This window comes from Alligator mississippiensis, chromosome 4 (genome assembly GCF_030867095.1).
Source record: "Alligator mississippiensis isolate rAllMis1 chromosome 4, rAllMis1, whole genome shotgun sequence".
Lineage (NCBI taxonomy): Eukaryota > Metazoa > Chordata > Crocodylia > Alligatoridae > Alligator > Alligator mississippiensis.
In genome coordinates, this window is record NC_081827.1 from 146,062,114 (window position 1) to 146,084,596 (window position 22,483).

Here is a 22,483-nt window from a genome sequence, read left to right on the forward strand (position 1 = left end):
AACATTTTACCGATACACATACCATGGAACATTGATTTTTAAAGAGGGTTTTTTTTCTCTTGCAGTCAGCCTTTTAAGTCTTTATACATGAATCATATCTTCTCTTCAGTATCACATTTCCGTCTTGCTGCTGAGTTCACACAATACTCTTTTGCAACTCACCAACAAAGGTTCTCCAAGTCATTTTAATTACAAGTCCATTGTCCAAAAACTAGTTCTTGAAGGCCCAATTCTCTAGCCATATCCATGCTGACAGAAAGACTCCATGAGATGTGAAGGTCTTCCTGCAGGGCTTTGATGGTATGATTGGGGCATTTGTGAACACCTGCTATATTTAGTTAACAGCATAATTATGGTAGTGGCAGAAAGCCTGCCACTGTTGAACTGTACTGTACTTATGACTGAATGGTCGAAAGATACCACAGCATCAGTTTTGCTGGAACTGAGGGATTAGGGATTTGATCTGGTATAAATCAGTCCTATGCTTCTGACTGATTGACAGGTTCTTATATAAGGGAAGATTATCTTATCAGTTTGCACACAATGGCTGTGTCTACATGAGTGTGCACATGCATTTTGTGGTGCCTGAAAGGCTTTTGAGGTGCTGCAAAACACACCCTGCACACATAATTTGGAACCAAATTTAGATATTGGGAAATCGTGGTTTAAAAAAAAAAAAAGCATGCGGAAAAGAAGTGGGTGGGTGCATGTGGCAGCAGCGTGCGCTGCCCAAAACCATAGCCTGACCGGGCTCCACACACCCGGATCACTGCTGCTGCAGCCCCAGGAGGCCCCCAGGACCCCAGGTAAGACTGCTGGGGTCAGCCCAGGTGCTTGCCTCATCCCCCTTTACCCCATCTGCAGCACTTTTCCCTGTGGTAACTCCATTTTTCGGGGTGTACGCTGGGGCAAAAAGCAGCGGCGTGAATTTGTGCCACTGCTTTTTTCCCCCATGGCAACTGCATGCCCCTGCTCGTGGGGACACAACCAATATGTACAGTTCTGAAGATTAGCAAAATTTGAATCATCCCTTTTCAGATTTCTTTAAATATATAAATCAATTTAGATTCTTTAGTCATTTTGCCTTTATTTTGCATTTATTTATTCTTATCAATAAACTGTTTTGCACAATTGTGCAAGACTTGTCTAGATTTCTACTAATATTAGGTTTAATAATAACTACTCACATTGGACTTGAAGGAGGGTACATGAATGTTAGAGTGTTACTCAGGTAAGTGATGGATGTTGAATGCTTCTAAGTATCATCATATTCATTTGAAATCAGTTCATATTTTGCAAAAAATATGAGGCACAGCTGACGAGGTCTCTTCTGTTCACTTTTAGTAGCTGCACATTTTAATCTTAGACTTTTCAGGAAAGAGATGCATACTTTGATACCATCTATCAAAAGGAGATGGGATTGGTTAAACCAGTATAAGGGATTATGGGAGGAACACTTTATGTACTGAGTTATATATATTGGTGTTTGCACTATTAATTCCAGAACCCTCAAATACTGCTGTATTTACTCAAATTCAAGACGAGTCCCACCCCCCTCCCAATTCAATATGGGGAGAGGGGTGGAGAATAGTCCCTTGTCTGGAATTTGAGTATAGGGCAGGGGGCTGCTGCAGGTCTGGCTTTGGCCCTGACCCAGTGGAGCCGCAGCCACTGCCCGATTACCTGGCCCTCCACTGCTACTCTTTCCACCTTTTACCCTTAGTTACAGCTATGGCCCTGCTCCAACCCTTGAAATGGAGCACATGGTAGCTCCAGCCTTGACCCAGTTTGGTAGTGGCGGTGGCAGCAGTTTCAACCCTGATTATGGCTTTGATTTGGTCCCGTCTCAGGACCAGGGCTGAGGCCAGAGTTGTCATCACTGCAACTGCTGCTTCCTGAGCTAGTGCCAAAACCATGCCTGAGGGTAAGTGGTAGTGGAGGGAGGTTGTGGGGAGAAAGGCACCAGGGGGCGCAGGCATGATGGGGAGCACCAGGGGCACAGGCAGCAGAGAGGGCAAGTGATGAGAGGGGGACAGGCAATAGAGGGCAAGGTATGGGGGGGCAAAGGGTGGCATTGAGGCTGCTTGACTCCCTTGCTACTGCTTGCCTCCCTGCTGCTTTCCCCACTGGAACAGGGGGAGGGGGCGGGATAAATTCAAGATGATCCTCCAATAATTAGATTTTCTTCATGGAAAATTGTAACATTTATAAATTTTCCATGTATAGAATTTAATTACTGAGGGGGGTGGGGGTCATCTTAAATTTGAAATTATTTTGGATTTGGTTAAATATGGTAAATGAATGTCCAAACCTGTCTTGTCACACATGTGTAGTACCTAGATATAAAACATTCTAAAAACTTCTAATTCATCAAAGTTCTATGCAATCCATTACATCTTTTTAAGTAGGAAAGTTAGTCCTGAATTTAATTTCAGTTTAATAGCAAAGAAGTGACAGAAGAACTCAGCTGTCTGCTTATGGCAACTTAAAACTGAGACCAAATTCAGTTCCGTACTATACCAGTGCAAATCTTGTGTAACTTTTCTTTCTTCGGTGGGGTAACTACATCTTTACTGGAGAGCCTGATTTAGCCCTTGTTACTAATTACAGCTTCAGCAATATTATTCTGTAAAGCCACTGACTGGAAAGAGGACTTCACAAAGTAAAAGGAGCCGCTTTGATGAGGCTGTCAGTTTAAAAAACATGGGGAAATAATCATTAGTCTGTAGATGTAAGCTAGAGGGAAATGAAAAGAAGTTTAATCTACTGCAAAAATCTTTGACCTACAGTCGAATCTCTTGTGAACGCAAACCCTATATATAATATTGCCATTTAACCATGTCTCTCACAGGCTTTTTCTGTGCTTTGTGTTACTACACTGAGGAAGCAAGAGTATGGGAGTGGGGAATAGTGTGGATCGCATTTAAAGGGCAGATGAGATCCTCTGAAAAGGTGAAAAAAGCATTTAGTTTAGAAAAGTATTGATAACAAAAGGTTGCATATTTTCCACTTTTCTATCCTTCAGATAAATTGAATTTCTCCACATAAGGTGAGACTGATACCTGCAGAGTAAGGTCATTCTCAGTATAAGTAAGGCTATTACCCTCTGGTGAGCAGATAGAGCTAGCCTCAACTGTTTTTAACTGCCGCAACTCCAGCAGATGATCTGGCTCAAGTTATGGAGATAAGCCCAATAGCAAAGGCTTGAAATGCTGGGATATTCAAGGATCTGACTTCTTCATCCCTTTGTGGTTTTGAGGACCTTGTGTTTCTGGTGTAACCGTCAATCTGCATGTCCTGTTCTGCTGCACCACTTCTGCTTTACCACTTTCTGATGTTCTACAATGCTCCAGAGCACTGGCAGCACAGCAGGACAAGCCTGCAGGGCATCCAGCTAAATGAAGCACCACTGTTAAAATAACATCAAGATTCATTGACTTCATGACAGATTTTATTCTTCGGCTATGTGGAATTGCATATAGAACAGCAGGCAGTATCCATATAAACATCATACTCCTGCAGATGTGATTCATGTGGCCAAACTCATTTAACTTCCCTCCAGTATTATATTTAAGGGAAATAGGTTTTAAATAGTAACCAATTCCCGCCCCCCCCCCCCATCTCCAAAAGAAAAAAAAAAAAAAAGAGAAGAGAAACATACCACAAAATTAAAAAAAAAAAAAAATCCAACCACCTAGCAAGAAAGCACAAAGAAATAAAATGCAAGGAATCCATCCAATTACCATTGAGTATTAGATCATCGGAACCCCATAACAGAAGAAATGATCCTTATATGATATTGTTATATATTTGTTGCAATATCATTAACTTGAGAGTAATATTTATATAGCACATTATATCTTACACATATTGTCTTCTCAGAGGAACTTACCATCTAATAAAGCTAAAGATCTAGGACAACCATTTGGGGAGGGAGAAAGGCTGGACAGATTATTAGTATTCAGAAGATGACTGATGGTTTATGCTTGTTTACCTATTGTTAATAGAGAGTACCAGAGGTTCCCACATAATAGAATATAATTTATTATTCTCATTGCATAACACTTGTTGCCTTCAGTATTTCATTTACTATTCGATTTTCTTTTATATTCCCTTCTTCTGTATCGATTTATTTTTCACATTCTAATATTCTTTGATCTTTCTGTTAAATCTTTCCCATGCGTGATGCCCTGCTTCAAACCCACTCACCAATCCTAGCCTAGCACGGTATCTCTCAGTGTCCCAGTCTGTCCTTCAGATTCATTTTATTGCACTGTCTGCTCTTCTTTCTGTTTTACATTTAGATTCTGATTTTTCACGGACTTCAAAAGCCAAATACTTATCTGACTTAAATGGAACAAAGTAGGGCCCAGAATGCACTGCTGCAGAGCTGAGAGCTAAACAGCAGGACAACTTGAGGGTATCAGATGAAATGCCCAATACTGAAAACAATTATTTTGCTAGTATATTGATCCCCATGTGGAGAACTCAGTGGCATTCTGTGTAGAATTGCAATGCCTGCCACTGTGACTGTTTGCAAGATCAGGCTCCAGGAGTAAAGAGGATCACCTTAAGCTTCAAGACATTTTTGTAGATTATTTTAAATTAATACCAATTTATTTCATATCTGTGCTGTTAAGGAGGAGTTGAATCTGAACAAGCTTAGCTAAATGTATTGGTTTCTTTCAGGTATGATATCCCAATTGGTTTCTATCAAATGATTTAAAAAAAAAGCTGGAGGCATAATAATTTATTGCTAAATTGAGATCTTGAAAAATAAAAAATATAAAGGAAAATATCAATAAAGCTACCGGGACTTCTCATTTCAACTCTTTGTTCTCAAACATGAATATTCTGAGAACAGAATATTAATCAAAACCTTTGTTTAAGAAAAATTTCCAAAGGAAAATTAGTCTGCTTCGCTGCTAAAGTTTCTGTAGGCACCATCTTCACAGAACTGCCTGTAGCAATTTTGTATTCAGCCAGAGAAGATCCTGTAAATTCACATTTTCCAGAGTTTGTCTGAATATACCATTCTCTGCTTTATATCCACTGTGAAAGTTTGATTCAAATTGGATACACCTATAATGCAATTTGCACAAAATCAGTATTCTCTGTTTTATTTTAATTTACTGTTTTTTGATTGTGAAATGCAAATGTTTTTCTTGGCCTCATTACAGAATTCAGATAGATGGAGGTAAATTTATTGACATTGCCCTTACATATCTTCAAACGGTGTGGTTTTTAGGGTGCAGGATCAAACCCAGATGTGCTCTGCTAGATAGGCAGCATTTTTCATGTGCAGCATCAAATTATGTATATAGGCTATCCATCACTTGTATGTGTCATAAATACATTTTCAAGGCTAGAATGGAATAGGGTGTGTGTGTGTGTACAGTTTAAGGGTCAGAAACAGAGGTGCACAGATAAAGATTTTCTTGGTCAATACTGATAGCCAGTTATTAACCAGTTATATCCGCTGATATCGAGCTGAGAGCAGATTTACAGGAATGCAGCTGGGAAGCTTGAAGAGCAGCATCCTGCTAGTAAGTCTGTTGGGGAGGGAAGGGATGTGGGGGACCAGATTGAGGCCTCCACAGTGAGGGAGGGAATGAGGCAGGGGCAGGCACTGCTTAGCCAGAGCATTGAATGGGACCCAGGGCTGGGAGTAGGACAGAGCTGCAGGTTACTTGTCGGGGGGGGGGGGGGGCTCCCTGCCACTGTGTGCATCCCTGGGGGAGTCATGGTGGGCATGTGTCCCTCTGGATTTGTGTGCAGGGTGAGGGAAGGCTGCCTGCTGCAGGCTAGGGGCCAGAGGCAGTGCCAGTCTCTTCCTGGCGGCAGGGGCTGGGCCAGGGCTGGGCTTGGAGTGGGTGGGAGCAGGATGGGCTCAGCTGCACAGGGCAGGTGGTGGTAGCAGTGCTTGGAGGGGTGGCTATAGGGGTGCTACAGGGAATTTTGTGGTGGCTATAGCATCCCCAAGCCCCCCCCCCCCAAAGTGCTGGCTCTGCACTTCACTCTGCTGCCTCTTCCTCAGGAAGCCCCCACTGTGGGGCAGGCAGGGGACCCAAGGGGACCCAAGTACCAGTGCAGGACTCCCAAGGGAAAGGCAGCAGAATGGAGTGTCCCAAGCAGGGGTGGCACTAGAGGGGCTTCGGGGGGGTATGGCCACCCCAAAATTCCCTGTAGCCCCCCTCGTAGCCACCCCTCCCAACATTGCCACTGTCACCACCTACCCTGTGCAGCTCTGCCCGCCCCGCCCCCACCTGCTCTGAGTACAGCCCTGACCCACCCCCCCCCACCAGGAAGAGGCTGGCACTGCCCCTGGCCCCGAACCTGCAATGGGCATCCTTCCCTTGCCTAGCAAACAAATCCAGGGGGCCACATGCCCCCCATGCCTCCCCCAGGGGTACATACAGTGGCAGGGAGCCACCTGCCTTCCCCATGCCCCGGTGCCCTTGGATGAGCTGCCTGCAGCTCCATCCTGCTCCTGTCCCCAGGGTCCTATTCACCACCCTGCCTGGGCAGTGCCTGTCCCTGCCCTTGCCCCTGCCCCACTCCCTCCATCACCATGGGGGCCTCAGTCTTTATGGGTGACATTATCAGATACACCAGGCAATAAAAGCTGATGGCTGATAATGTTAATTTTCCTTTTTTTGGTGCCAATCTGATATGTGACCAATGTATTGATGCACCTCTAGTCGGAAGTGTTTATGATTTGCAACCTTGACTTCAGATAGTATTTAGGCCTAGAACAAGGGGTAGGCAATGTTTTTTGGCTGGAGTGCTGAAAAAACCACAGTGTCTACCTTGGAAGGTGCTGGAGTGCTGACATGCTGGAGCCCAGAGTAGCTGTTTGCAGCCTCCTGGCTGCAGCCGGTCCATGGAGCCCGGTCTGCTTGCAGCAAGGCTTGCAGCCTCCCAGCTGCTTGCTGGGAGCAGCCTGGGCTCTGTGGCTGGCAGCAGCTGCTTAGAGCCTGGGCTGGTGGTGGTGTGCCAAGCAAAATGGCCTTGCATGCCATGCTCGGCACACGTGCCACAAGTTGCTGACCCCTGGCCTAGAATCAAGTCTGTAAATCAGGAAAGTCAATGGAGCAAATAAGGTTACTACAAAGATACACCAACCCAGCAGACTTTAGAATCTCCTCTTAGTTTTTAGCTATGTTTCAGCTAGTAATTTGCATAACTTTTAAAATATTAAGTTAATTCATAGACCTTTGAATCCAGAAGCGTCCTCCATGTTTACCAATCTGACTTTCTGCATGACAATTTGTGATTGAGCTGAAGCATGTCCTTTTAAATGACAGCCAATTACAATTTAAAAACAAAATTGACAGAAATTTTCAGTATCCCTTGTCAGATTAAATTTTTCTACTAAGTACCAGTTCTATGTACTTTTCATTTTTGGCCTCCACATGGGTAGGTAAAAGTGGGTAGGAATCAGTGCTTGCTATATAATGCAGTAGAGTTCATTGGCTGCTTTGTATCTTTTCTTGTGATTCTTTTTTGAGCAGGATGGAACCTATGCAATTAGCTTCTCTTTATTTCTGGTGTTTTGCCGTCTGTTCCATGAGAATCTTCTTTGCCAATTTTATAGTAAAATAATGTGTCAAACAAATAAGCTAATTTCAGAAGAAATGAAAAAAAAATGATGGGCTAATTTTTTTTTCAGAAGGAATCTTGTAAAATGTGAAAAAGATGAGTTTAGAGTGAAAAAGATAATTTGAGTTTAGATGGCTAATTATTTCCATAGGGGTTTTTTCACCCCGTTGGATTACTTTAATTTTATTGTTGCTTGGAAAGAATTGTTTTATTTCTTAATTATTGATTGAGGGCTAGATTCTGTTTTAATTATACTCATTAAAAGGAATAATGATCCTGCACTATTGGAGTTGCAAGGAGTCTGACAGCTTGTGTTAATGGACGTAGAACAGGGGCGGGCAATTATTTTTGGCAGAGGGCTGCTTATTGAGTTTTGGCAAGCTGTCAAGGGTGGTTTGGGTAGCCCCGTCCTTTGACAGGTACCCTGTCCCCTGGTCACCAGCGTGGGACTGGAAGTCCTGTCCTAACCTCTGACCTTTGCCACTGGAAGTCCCTCCCCTTGCCCCTAGAAGTACTCCTTTTGTGAAGAGTGTTACGCCTCAGCTCTGTATTCTTGGGCAACCCTGGCACAGGATGCAGTCTGTCTGACTCACAAAGGACTCACCCTCCTCCCTCCCCTCCTATACCTAAACAAAACTGATTAAGATGCAGTGAGAGACGCACCTAAAACTCTCCAGATAAGGGTGATAAGAGTGAAACAACTGCCCTAGGTCTCATTTACATCCAAGATGGAACCAGATGACCATTCATTTACATGAGAGATGGAAAACAGAAAGCCTGAAGCAGAGACTGCAGTGAATTCTGGGACCAGAGAAGCAGGAGAGCGCTGCATGATGGGGAATCTGTGCTTCCAATGTTAATTAACCCATGTTCACACACACCCAGCTCAGCATTTATCAGACCAGTTCTAATCTGGATTTGCTAAGGACTTTTCCCCCCCAGACACACACGCACAGCTCTAAGTTTAATAGGCATCTCAGGCTGTACATTCCCCGGTCCCACTATGGGAGGCCTATTTAAACTTGATTGACTAAAACTCGGTTGCCGGGTTAGGGAATGCTGAGGCAAGAGACCGAGTCCTAGGGGGTACGGGCAACATATGAACAATGGTTAAGGGTTCATCACAGCATCCAGCCTGCTGGAGCCCTAATCCCAGGTGTTGTCGTATCTTTCCCGAGACGACTGGTGGGAGTCCTCTCCACAAAAGGTTATGAGCACCCCAATAATTGCTTTAAGCCTGTTAAAAGACTATAGTAAAATCTGGAAAAGTCATACTAAGCTGAGGCTTGTGCACAACAAGTAAAAATCCAAAATCCTGATACTGCAAGCTATCTATTGTTCCTGAAGAAACCATGAGATATCCCATCAGGATATCTGCCATCCATAGGAATCTCAAGCTGGCTCCCAAGTATTTGGGTTACTCCCTAATCTTAAGTGTTTCCTGATTATCAATCAGTTTCCTGAGATGGTCCAAACCAGATAACCCCTTGTCAATATAAAAGACAATGATTTACACTACTGAGGGTGCTTCAAAGCAGCTAAACTGAGGGTATAAAAATCTGTAAGTGTGTGTGCTTAAATAAATAAGAAAGAGAAAGAAAAAGAAGAAGCAGGAGAAAGAAAAGGGAGAAAGAAAGAAGAAGAAGAAAACTCCTGTGCTGACACCATCCCCTGTCGTTCTTGGGACGCTGGAAGAACAGATCGTCTCTCTCTTCAAGGATTGTGCTACAGACTGTGCCTGTCAGCTTTGCAGCCTGGGTACCGTGGACTCGGTGAGATTCCCAGCGTTCTTTCTTCTTTCTAGGCATAAACTTCTGAACCTGACCTGTATCAGTTAAGCTTGAGCTAAGTTTCCCCAAATACTTAGTGAAACCAGGGTATTATTGTCATTGTTTGTGTTTGTTTTTCTTTTGCATGTCTGTTACTACTAGTACTATTATACATTTCATATGCTTAGCAATAAATAACTTTTATAGGCAAACTGGAAGTAATTGGGTATATTTTTCCTTCTCTGCTTCTTTTTCCTCCTGTGCTCTGCAGCAACGCTTCTTTTACCTATGCTAAAGATCCCTGTGAAGCCCAAATTATTGTGGGGTCTGCTCATCAAGAGGCCAAAGATTGGGACGTGCTGAGTTTGAAACACATAAGGGGATCAGCTTGTACAGGCTGATTGACCCAGTTTGACTCAGACGTGCCCTTATGAACTGAATGCTGGCCCATGAGGGTGTCAGCTGGACACCCAGCCGGATTCAGAGGGATTCTGTTTACCTGTGTGCGAACTGATTCTTGGCATATGAGGGTGTCAGCCTGTCCATGCTGATCAGCCCGGCCAGGTCAGGCGTGTCACGTTAATTTGTGTGTGTTTGTGTGTATGACTGATTTGGTGACTGGAGGAACCCAGTCCCATTGAGATTGAGTCCTGCAAGATAGCTCCACTGGGGGTGAGGGCTTGCAGAAGGGAGAAATACAGCTCCATATAGTAACACAAGCAGCACATTGACAGAATCACCAAGACCCTAGAAACTATCCCTAATAAATCAGCACACCCCAAAGTAATGGGCAAATTTGGTAACAAGAGGGTTTGCCATCTTAGAATGGAAAAATAAACAAATTATGTACTAAAAAGCAAACACCCAGAATAATATATTTTAATTTAATTAAAAAAAAATATTTTTGTCCTGATTTGCATGTGCTTGTGCTATATATGTAGAAGTGATTGCAAAATAGCTCAAAATGCAATCTTACTCTTGTATATTCTGTGGGGTGTCAGGGGGTATGGGTGGGTGAGTGTGAGGTTTGTGGGCAGCTGTCGGTGAGTGTGTGAATGTGGCTGGGTGGATATATGTGTGGGTATGGTATTTGTGGGGTGTGTGATTGTGTGTGGGGGACCGTGTGGCTGGGGGGGTTGTGGGAAAGGTTTGAGGGTATGTGGGGTGTGCATGGGAGCCTCCCTGTGCACACCCCGCTGAGCCAGTCAGCACCTACCCCTGCCCCTCAGCCCAGAGCCCAAGTGCCCTACAGTGCCTCCCCACCACCACCAACAGCACACAGCCCCAGTGTGCCCCATGCTGCTGACCCTGGGCATGCAGTGGTAGTGGTGGAGACCAGCACGCACAGCCACAGCCCTGTATGCCCTGTGCTGGCTCCAGGCTCAGCCAGTTAGACTAAGCAGCAGCAGCTTGGCAGAAACTGCTGCTCAGTATGAGGGAATGTGACCCCTCCCTCTCATCGCCTCTGGGCAATTTTTGGTGAAGCCATCCAGAGCCTGCACCATCCTAGGCTGTCCTGCAGCTCCATCACTGCCACCTGTAGGATGCCTTGTGGCTGCTCTGCACTATCACCGCTGCCATGCTGGGCAGCCCAGAGGCACTGGTGATGGAGCCACAGGGCAGCTTGGCATGGTTCACACTTTGGGCAGCTACACCAAAAACTGCCCAGTGGCAGCGAGCAGGAGGGGCCACTTTCCCCCGCGCCAAGCAGCTTTTTCTGCCCAGCTGCTGCTGCCACTGCTCAGCCTGGATGGTTGAGCCTGGAGCTGGCACTGGAGCTCGGGCTGCACAGCAGTGGCATGGGAGAGAAGCTACTGCTCTGTGTGGGGGGGAAAGAGGGCCCTCCCCCTTCCGCTGCCAGTGCTTCCTGGTGCAGCTGCTCCAAGCCCATGTGGGGCTGCCCTGCATCTGTTCTGTGCTGCCACTGCGGGGCAGTCCAGAGGTGGCTTACCTGAATTTCCCATTCTGGCACAGGCAGGCACAAACAGCCCCATGGTCCCAGGCCAGAAGCCTCTGCTAGTCAGAGGCTTCTGGGTGTGGGGTGGGGCTGGGCAGGCCTTGCTGCTGCAGGGTCCTGCTGTGGCTTCCCTTGGATCCTACTGTCCCTGTCTCCTGTCATCTTTGACAGGCAGCCAGGGGCAGATAAATATTAATTTTCTAATTTTTGGGGGGGCCCACAGGCTGGATAGAATGTTCAGGCAGGCCGGATTTAGCCCATGAGGTGTATTTTGCCCACCCTGATGTAAAATTTGATCGTACATGTGGAATGGCACCAAGTTTACACTGCTGTGACTGAAAATAGAATTGTGTCATTGAGAGAGTCCACTGTAGTTTATCTGTTTGTTTGATGTAATGTATAATTGCATAATTTTAAAAGCCGTATTTCTTTTAACGCCATTTATTTTAAGTGAACCTCTAATAAATCAGCTGTTTGCAGGTGTTCATCTAAAAGTCACTGCACACAGACTGATTAGGAATTGCAGTACTTAGCAGTGAGCTAAGCTTTTCCCCTCTGGAACTAATGACCATTGGAATCAATGAGGGGACTTTTTGAGAGAGCACTTCATAGTTGCATGTATGCAAATAGCTGTAGGAGCTCCAAATGTGGGTTGCTTCACAAATTCTCAGGAGCATCATACGTGATTTTTTTTCTATGGCTCTTTCTCTAAAAATAAGCCTTCATGTAGCACTTGCAAATATCATGACAACTGATGGGCCAGGCTCTACTCTCCTTTAAAATAGAGTAACCTTATTGTTAGTGAAGGGGGTGTGTGTGTGTGTGTGTGTGTGTGTGTGTGTGTGTGTGTGTGCAGGCAGAAAAATAAGGATAAAGGGTGGGTAAGTAGCCCTTTAAATCTCTGTGCCTGGTACTTGCATCACCAGACCTTGTATGAGAAGGAGAGAGCAGCTGCTGCATCGTTTTGTATGTAAGCGACCAGGCAGTTATTAGTTAGACATAAAGAATATTGGAGGCTTTGGTAACACCCTGGCCAGACCAGCTCAATTTTTCTTGTGCTGCATTGTGACATTGTAAAATAGCCATGAGCAAGGCAGAGGGATGGAGAGAAAAGGCAGATGCAGTGGAAAGCCTAACATCATTACAGGCAATCGAGGCAAGAGAAGGTGAAAATCACCTGCTCCATCAGCTGTTAACTGAAAGCCCAAACAAATGGAGGCTTAAGAGGCTCAAAATTTGTAAACCATTTGTACATTAAGTTCCTGGAAGAGATTGGGGTTATTGAACCAAATCTATGGGCAGCAACAGAGAGGGACGACCCCTGGGAAAGGTCAGATCTATTCCTACGGTGTTTTATACTAACCCCCAATAAGTCACCCATTGGGTACAGCCTTGATAGAAAACAACAGTTCACAAGATGAATGTCTTGGACAGCCCCTTGTGTGACTGCAGCACAAACAGCACGGCACTTAATTGAACGCTGCAATCTTTACAGATGGGGTAGATGGAATGAATCCTTACACTGAATGATAACACCAGACAGTGACTCATAGATTTGGAAGTTGATATCTGACGCCATACAAGAGGGAGAGAGAGAGTCAGAAGCTGACAGAGAAACAACTTTTTTTATATTGTAGAGGAAACTAATAACACTGCCAGTATTGTATGTTGCCCCACACTTCTCATATGCTATTATATGATTCATCTCACAGCTAATATATGCTCCATCTCCTCACAGCTCCTCACATATACAGGCCAGGCTGTATACACACCACCTTTTATGTATTTAGCCAACAAACCTGGGATACAAGGATGATGCCAAAAGAATCCCTCTTATGGCTGCTCCAACCTAAGATAGGACTGAGCACTGAAACTGAGAGCAGGGACTCTACTTCTAAATTCTCAGTTGCGACCCTACTGGCACCATGGAAGAGGAAACCATAGCTTCCATGCAGAGGTGACAAGACCCACACTTGGTGGAGGTGGCCAGAGAGGAGTAGAAAGGTAGCTTGGAACAAAACCTGGTGAGACAGAACTGGAAATGGGGAGTGGAACTGGGGCTGGTGCAAATTATGTAAAGAGCCTGGGACTTGGAGCGTAGTGAGAGAAAAATGGGGAGGGGAAGAAGAAGCCAACTGAGATGAGAAAGGTGGACATAGATTGGATGAAGGGCTGGGTATAGGACTGGGACTGATGGAAGAAGAAGACTGGCAATTAATGGGGATAGGCTTAATCATTGGGGGAGGAAAGCCAGATCTGAAGGGAGCTGGATTGATTTTGAATAGATTCCTGTATGAAGATTGTTTCCATGCTATGATAAGCAGGATGCATTATTTTATAGTAGCAGAGTTTATCTAACAGGAAATTATTTGCTTTCAGTGAGAATTCTAATGGCTTATAAATATGAAACCATATGGAGGACTGATTTTTAACTTAACTTGAATGAAAATCACTTGAATACATTATACGAAATCTCCCACTATGGTGCTTCTAGCACAACAGCCGCATCAAAGTGACCTCAGCAGTGAAAAACCCCACTGACTGACATTTCTTTGGTGCAAGAACTAAATGTGGAGCCTTATGTGCATAAGCCTGATACTGCAACATATGATTTGGTGCAAAATAAATTAAACAGAAATGACTTGGAATGTTATGCAAAAGGCCTATGGATATGATTTATTTCTTATACAATTTAAAAATAATAAGTGGTCACCCACCTGAACCATTGCTATTCCTAGCACTTGCCCTTTGCTTTAACCATCCTGTTTAGGTTTTTTATCTGTAAACAGTGCATACAAAAGGTTCACTATATTAGCACACCAGAGACACAACTGGCCCAAACTGTTCTTTACCGTAGGAAGAAATCGGTGTCCAGTGCTTACAGACAACTGCTGAGAAGAAATATATCAGCTTTGACTTCCTTTTCTAGGCTGTGAAGAGAAATAATGAGTTTTATATTTAGTACACTTGAAAGAAATAATAAAATTTACCCAAATAAACATAAATACAGATAAATGTTTCATAGCACTGTGCTTTCCCACATGGAGGTTGAACAGGTTCTGGTCCTGTATCCTCCTCTCATAGGGCCTGCATTGCTGCCCCCTGATCGTGCGAGTGGCCCTCCTCTGGACCCTCTCGATGATGTCCACATCCCTCCTGAAGTGTGGCACCCAGAACTGGATGCAGTACTCTAACTGCGGCCTGATCAATGTCATATAGAGGGGAAGATCACCTCTTTGGACCTGCTCGTGATGCATCTGTGGATGCATGACAAGGTGCAGTTGGCCTTCCTAACTGTGTCCCCAACTTGGTGGCCCATGTTCATTTTGGAATCAATAATGGCACCAAGATCCTTTTCTGCCTCTGTGCTGACAAGAAGGGAGCTCCCCAGCCTGTAGGTATGCTGCTGGTTCTTCTCCCCAGGTGCAGTACCTTGTACTTGTCAGTACTGAATCCTATCCTGTTCTCATCCGCCCACCCCTGTAACCTGTCTAGATCTAGTTGCAGCCTGTCCCTCTCCTCCAGCGTGCCCACTTCTTCCCATATTTTAGTGTCATCCGTGAATTTGAACAAAGTGCTTTTCACCCCCTCATCCAAGTCGCTGATGAAGATGTTGAACAGTGTGGGTCCGAGGACTGAGCCCTGGGGGACCCCACTGCCCACATCCCTCCAGGTTGAAAAAGACCCATCCACCACCACTCTCTGGGTGCGGCCCTCCAGCCAATTTGCTCTCTCTCCCACCCCTGGGGACAGGGGCTATTTTTAGCCTCCTGACAGCCCCCTCTCCCCCTCCCCCTAGCAGATGAACAATCCCCCAGGCAAACTAACCTCCCCATCTCATCTGTCGTTACCCCCACCCTGACTTGCTTCCTCTGGTGAATCCTGGTAAAACCAGTACTGGGAGTGGCTTATGGGATGGATGGTTTGGCAACTATAGTAGGGAGGGGGGAAGCTTGTCCATCCGAAGGTTGTGGAAGAGGGACCAGGGGGCTAAAAATTGCCCTGTGCCAGGGAGGGGGTAGGACAAGCATAGCCCCAGGGCTTAGGCCAGTGGCTGGGCTTTCCCAACCCTGGGCTGTACTGGGAACTGAGAACTGCGAACTGTTCAGGACCTTTACATCACTCTAAAAATAGCCAACCCAGTCTAAGTTAGGTGTACCTCAGAAGCAGGGTTAACTTGGATTGGGTTGGTTATTTTTAGACTGATCTAACTATCCTGAATTTCTGTATGGTACACACTTAGATCGACCTAACTAGTATAAATCTGCACCTAGGCAAGCTAAGTTAGACCAGGTGGCCATTTTTAATATGATCTAACCTCCCCCTAACCTCGCTGAATGTCTGTACTTAGCTCTGATGACTAGTTGTGGAACAGTTTGAAAACTATCTTAATGGTATTTTTATCCAGGCCATTGCATTGCCCCAGGACATTCAGTGATATAAAGAATTACTTTTTTTTTGCATTTTGCAAACTTTTTATTTACCATTTTTGTTTGCATTAAAGACATGATTTTACCACATTTACTCACTCCCTTTGAATTGTCCTTTGATATCAGAGAAAATACAGTGCTCTGTGAACCTTGGCTAATGATCCCTTCTTTACTAAAGAAAAATTAATTGATCAGATTCTGAGAGACAGCTAGTCTGTCAATGATGCTGGTAAGGCTATCTACAGACATGTACGTGTAAAACAGTATATTCTGTCTCCACATTTGTTTTTGAGCAGTAGCTAAAGTTCCCAACAAGTTCTTGTTATATCTGAACTATTTTACCCACATTTTTCATACTGCAGTAAAAGTTCTGTTAACCGGCATCTTACAAGCCGGCATGCTCAATTAACTGGTATGCCGGGTTGTAAGATAAAGTGAAACTGGAAGTGCCCATTGTAGCACTTCCGGTTTCTGCAAGACTCCACGGCCCCAGGCAAAGCAGCCTGTGCTGTCGAACGCCCATGGCCAGGGTGCATAACAGGCTGTGTGGGGCCCGCGGGCTCCACAGGGCCTGTGGGAGGGGTAGCAATGCAGCGGGAGGGGTGGAGGGATGCCCCAGATGTGGTGGGAGAAGCAGCGGCCCGGGCCACTCAATTAACCAGTATATTTTGTTATCCAGCATCCCCCATTTCCGGAGGATGCCGGATAACAGAGCTTTTACTGTAGTAGTCTTTTTATGCATAGTTCCAGTATCAAGCAAAACTCAATGAAAAAGTATCTTTTTACTCTACAAGATTAGTAGGAGACCATTATTTAGTGGTTGGGACAGAAATTACACACAGACTGGTATAAGTGATTAGAAACCAGTCCAAATCTGTAATACAACAGAAGTTCAGTGCACATAAACCAGTTTTAGTCATTTTGAAAGTGGTTTAAGATAAACTTGGATGGATGTAGTCAGACTGAACTGACTTACGTTTAATTGGTTTATTGAACTTCTGTCCCAGATCCCCCCCCAGATTCAAGTTAAATCATAGTCCCCCAGCATCCAAGGATGCTTTGCACCTCCCCCACAACCGCCCCCTCACAGGGTGGGCAGGCTGGTGTTGGTCCAAGTTGTCTTCTCTGCACTCCCCCGCACTAGCCCCTACCCCCCCCCAGCTTCTGGCCTGGGCCACTGCAGGCATGTGGCTGCATTTCTAGAATGAATAGTGAATGTTTGGTCACTTGTTTATCAGTTCAACCTGCTCAGCTTAGACTGACCTGAAAAGATTGAATCAATTCAGTCTCAGGCTTTTTGACTAGATCTAGCCCTAGGGCTAGGTTTTACTACCTTTACTTGTAGAGAATAATCCTTTACATCTCAAGGAGCCACAGGCATTAGTACTAGTGGCAGAATATTGTCTCAAATAGATAACTGGAATTAAATGTAGACAAACAAGACAGAGTAAATTGGAGTTATACAGGGACTCAATTGATTCAGTTTCCCAGTTCCCAGTTTCTTTGGCTTGTTCAGCATGTCCCTGCCATGCAAGTGTGCGTGTTTAATACAGGTAGTTGACTACCTGCTGTTGATAGCACTATCTGTGCAAGAGAAAAACAGTTTTGAGAGAGATGCTGATGTAATGTGAATCATTTTAATTGCTTCCCTGCTGAACCATACATTGTGTGAAACCCTTTTCCAGCTCTGCCCGATAGACTATGCATCTCCCTAGCATCCTTTTGTGATTTCAGTTATACTAGAATTTCAGATGAACACTGTCTCTTCTTGCATAAATAATATATAAATAATATATAAATTGCATTAATAATTAATAAATAATTAATATTGATTTTGCATTGTCTTCGAAAGTCTGCAAAACCCTGATGCACCTCATTTGGTGTGTGTGAGGGTTGAAGGGCACAAAGTAATTAGGTCCAGGTTTTCTAATGCATCTTTTTTTTGTCTCTGAAGCAGTCCGCTAGGGTGATGTTCTTCGGGGCACAGTAGCATATGGTTCTGCTCTTACTTGTGTAGCCCGGGTGTACATAGGTTTATACTCCCCTCTCCAATTGAGGGAATTATTAGCGGGGCAGTGTGCTGTGGAGGGACCCAGCGGCCCAGCAGCCACCTCCATCCCCTATAGAGTCAGGCCCAGTCAATCAATTACTTAACTATATACAAATTTATTATTACAACAAAACCATTAAAGGGTAAAGACATAGATGATATATATGTACACATTTACAAAACAATAAACCCTATGCTATAACCATATATATATATATATATATATAGATATATATATATTTATATATATCTGCACTGAGCTCCTGGCCTTGTGCGGAGGTTGGGGACCTGGGCCGCCCAAGCGACTTCAAAGATCCTGCTCCATGCACTGGCCTATGCACTGTGTCTCTGGCCACATGCTAAAGTTTGCAGACCTGAGCCACCTCATGCAGCTCCCAGGGTCTGGATGCTGTGCACTGTGTTGCGCACGGAGCCTAACTGCTGGAGCCATCTGCAGCTCCCCACTGATAGAAGTCTTCTGGGGCTCTTCTGGGCTACTGCTTCACCCTGCTGAGCAGCAATCCTCAGCTCTTCTAAGCCCTGCTCTCCTCTCTTCTCCATCCCCAATATGTCTCCCTTGTGCTGGGCATGCAGCTCCTTTTATATTCTCCAGGGCTCCACCCCTGAAATCTTCTGGACCTGACAGTGTTGCAGTCTACAGTCAGGTCCAGGGGAGCTCCTGTCCCCCTCCCCTCAGGAAAGGGGTGTGACTTCACTTCTCTTGCTGCCTCCTGATTGGTCGATGGGTTCCATCAATCAAAACAGCAGAATCTCAAGCCTGGGTCTCAGCCCAAGCTCGGAAAGGTAAGCCTGCTACACTTGCTACTTAAAAAGGTTACTTGCTAAACCCCCAGACATGTCAATGAATTGCTACGAATACTACTTCATCCTCACTTTGAGGGCATAAATAGTGCTGTAAGTCAGTCTTGCTATGCATATTTTTAAACAACTTGTGCTACATTAGCCAGCAGGCCTAATCCAGACGTCATTGCATTGTTCATTAGAATATTGCAACCTCTAGTGTGAAATTCATGTTCAACACTGGGATCCAGTGTAACAGTAGCAGTAAATGGCTATACAAGTAGTTTGGAAATAAGAGAAGAAAAAAATATTGCCATTTCGAACCAAAGCCATGTGGAAATTTGGGTACTGTATTTTTTTATATTGGAATTTTAATCAAGAACTGGAGAAGCAAATGTACGCTGCAAATGTTGACTATGAAGGCTGTGCTGAAAGTACAGAATATATTGTGCTGTGTCAGGCCTATAGTCCATTTTATAACCTGACTATCTGCATTATGTAAGAAGTCAAATTCATTTACAATAATACAAGACTTTACCCATCAAAATCTGGGGTCAGAGGTCTAAAATTACATCAAAAGAAAAAGTCTATTCAGAGCTGTACAGTCAAAATGTCATATTGTTGCTGACCTGATTTACACAGTCTTGCTTGCTTGCCAGTTTGCGGCAGACAGTATAATGAAGCAGGGAGGGAGATTGAAAAGCTCTTTATTGTCAACAGATGCATGCACTGTACACACCCCCTTGGCTCAGAGTGCTAGCCCAAGGCTGGGAGCTGGCAACACTCCTGCCCCTTGAGCAGCCAGCTGGGAAAAGCCTGGGACCATGCAGGCAGACCTCCCTAATTAGAGAGCCCTGCCAGGGCCTGGCTACGCCCCCCTCAGCTCAGCTCCCTGCAGAAGGGACTGGAGGTCTTCTCTAGCACCCCCCAACTTCTGGCCTGAGCCACTGCAGGCATTTGTGGTGCAGCAAAGGGCATGGACATGTGTTTGGTTTAGTTTTGCAGCGCAAAGGAAATGTGTATTTGCAGCCTAAGAAGGTCAAGTCTTACTGAATGAAAGTGAGAACTAATGAAAATGTAGTGCTTATAGAAATATCCTCAAGTTATATTCCTCGGGCAGGGAATGTAAGAGAGAAGAGAGTCACTCTTACCAGCTCATTGCTTTGGCAAAATGAACTTTATACTTGCATATGGAATGCCAATATGTGGTGTTTATGGATAAGAAAGTTTATGAGCTTGTTGCATTCTAATAGTTCTTATAAAGACTCTTATATTGGAAACAGATTATCAGTTTTAGTTTTAAAATAAACTGCAGAACTCTGGGGATGGAGAGCTGTGACTGGTTGCTATGAGTATGTGATTAGACAGCATTACTATAGCAACAGCGTTGCCAAGAATGAAAAGTTTCATTGCAGTCAGTTGAATTTGTAAGTGAAAGGCACTGTTTATTTCAGCAGCATTTAAAATAGATAATAAATAAATAATAAATAATGAATAGATCTACTTAGGCAAAAACAAATTTCTACTAATTTCTGAGTGAACTCTAGTGTGTATTTGGGGAACACTCTAGTGCATAGAAAAAGTGACTTCGTCACAAAAACAAAAATCCCATTATTTTAGTACAGTAAAATTACAAAATGTACCTAAGATGCTTCAAATTCTTTCTATGTTGGTAAGCAAACACACTTTTTCCTGTTTACGGCTATTTTGATTTTTTACTTTTTTGCATTTCTTTTGCTTTGGATGATTACATTATGTTACTCAATTTTACCTTCACATTGGTTTCTGGGGGAAAGTCTACTTGTAACTGATGTTTTTTTTGTTGTGTTTCCTACTAGATTTTGCTTTCAGGTTCTCACGCATTAACATACCATTAATATATTTGGACTGTGAGCATTGCAAAGGATTTTTTTCCTTCACTTTTTTTTAAATAACTTTTCTGCCTGAATACTTAAGATTAAAAATTATGAACTGTCATGAACACATCCTATTTTAAAGTGTCTTTGGAATGTCCTTGATAGTTCCCTGAATTAGGTTTACTGATATCAAGTGTTTGGTGTCTATAAACAGCTAAAAATAAGCTATGTTTAGTTAAGTTATTTGTATATTTGCAAATAAGTTATGATGTTCGATATGGATGTAGTTCTGTACCCTTGTATGATAGCCAGTCAAAGAAGAGGGATGAGTATTCAAGAAGGACAAAGGTTACTTGCACATAGAGGATCAAAACCCAGGTGGTTAGGAGAAGTTAAGACTGAGAGTTTTCATTTTATAGCTATCCAAATTGTGTACTGAGATAAGGTTCCATGGCCTGACCCAGGCAAGGGACTTGCTTTTTAAGGGAAATATTCTGCCCAAATAGTTTATGATTAGAACTTGAATATTAGACAAGTAATCTTTGTTTGATAGAATGTGAATATACCTCCAGCCATAAAAGAGTCAGTAAAAATGCCTGATTGGTCTAATGGAGGTACATGAGAGATGCAGAAGGTCATGTGCATAATATTGACTTCAAGAATTCTGTAGAGAACTGGAACTGGTCACATGACAAGTCTTTAAGCATGGCCATGGGAGCCAGAGTTAGTCTAAAATTTTCTGGGCATAAGGCACTTTAGTCCCGTAGCGGCTTTGCTGGACAACACAAGTCTGGGAGAGGACTTGGACTTTGAGAGAAGGGAAGCTGCATTGTTAGAATTTAGGGCTAAGACAATAAGAAGGGATAAGGTAAAATCATTCTTCTGATATTTTCTTTTGCTTGTTTATTTTTCTCTCTCTCTTTTATCTCTGATTTCTTAGGCTTGTTCTCATTTTTTATCATAAAACATTTTATCTTTATAACTCACTGATTGTCAGTGTTCAGTGTGATCTCAGAACTCCTGACCATACAAGCATGCCTCTTTTCTAAAAAAGGGGATCCATCTCTTCTGAGCACATGACCCAGGCAAAGGTATGATCCATCTGGCTGGCAGAATCCCCTTTGCTAAGACCTTGGCAAGACCTGGGTGAGGCAGGTAAATCTGAGGCACTATAGGTCAAGGAGATGACTTTTGGAGCATTTTGATCTGTTCTGAGTGGTCAAGCAGCAGATGACAGAGAAGGGTTTGGGGCTAGAGGTCAATTGCTCTGAGATCATCCTGAAGGAGCAAGACTGCCCCTAGAGTATGTTTCAAAGGCACACATGGCCACATCCAGAGTTAGGGCATGTCATATGAATCTTTTTTCAATTGTTCTCAGCAAAAAACCTTTTTTTTTTAAACATTTTTTTTTTTTTTCAGACAGACAGTGTAGTAGACATTTTGGATCCAGTGCGGTGAGGAACTTTGATTTCTCAGGCCCTGATTTGTGTAGGCTAAGGCCAGTCACAGTTCATTTTCCTAATATCCTGTAATTAAATGATTGCATAATCTTTTGACACCTTCCAAATAACACCCCAATTTATTTTAAGCCATTGATTATAGGCTAATATGAGGTGCTCTGTTATACAAGTGTGAGAACATTGACTAATCCTCACTTTATGTTAAGTTTGGGGGACAAAGGGAAGTACATTAAAGAGGCATAACAGGTGTGAGAAGGTTTACCAAAATCAGCTTCTTGCCACCCAGAGGAGATGATCTTGATTCTGCAATTGTGTTCCTTTTATTTGTTGCTTTACATTCACTGAGCAGCACACAGACCAAAGCCTGCCCATAATTACCAGCGGCATCCCTCTTATCTGATCAGTATTTCTGCATTGCCTTATGAAAACATTTAGAGAGAGCTGAAATTTGGGAATTCCATTCTGTGGGGAAACTGACATTTTTAAATGTTCTGAATGGGACAGAGTTCCTTTATTTATTTTTTTAAATCACAAACCCCCCACAACATTTTCACCTTC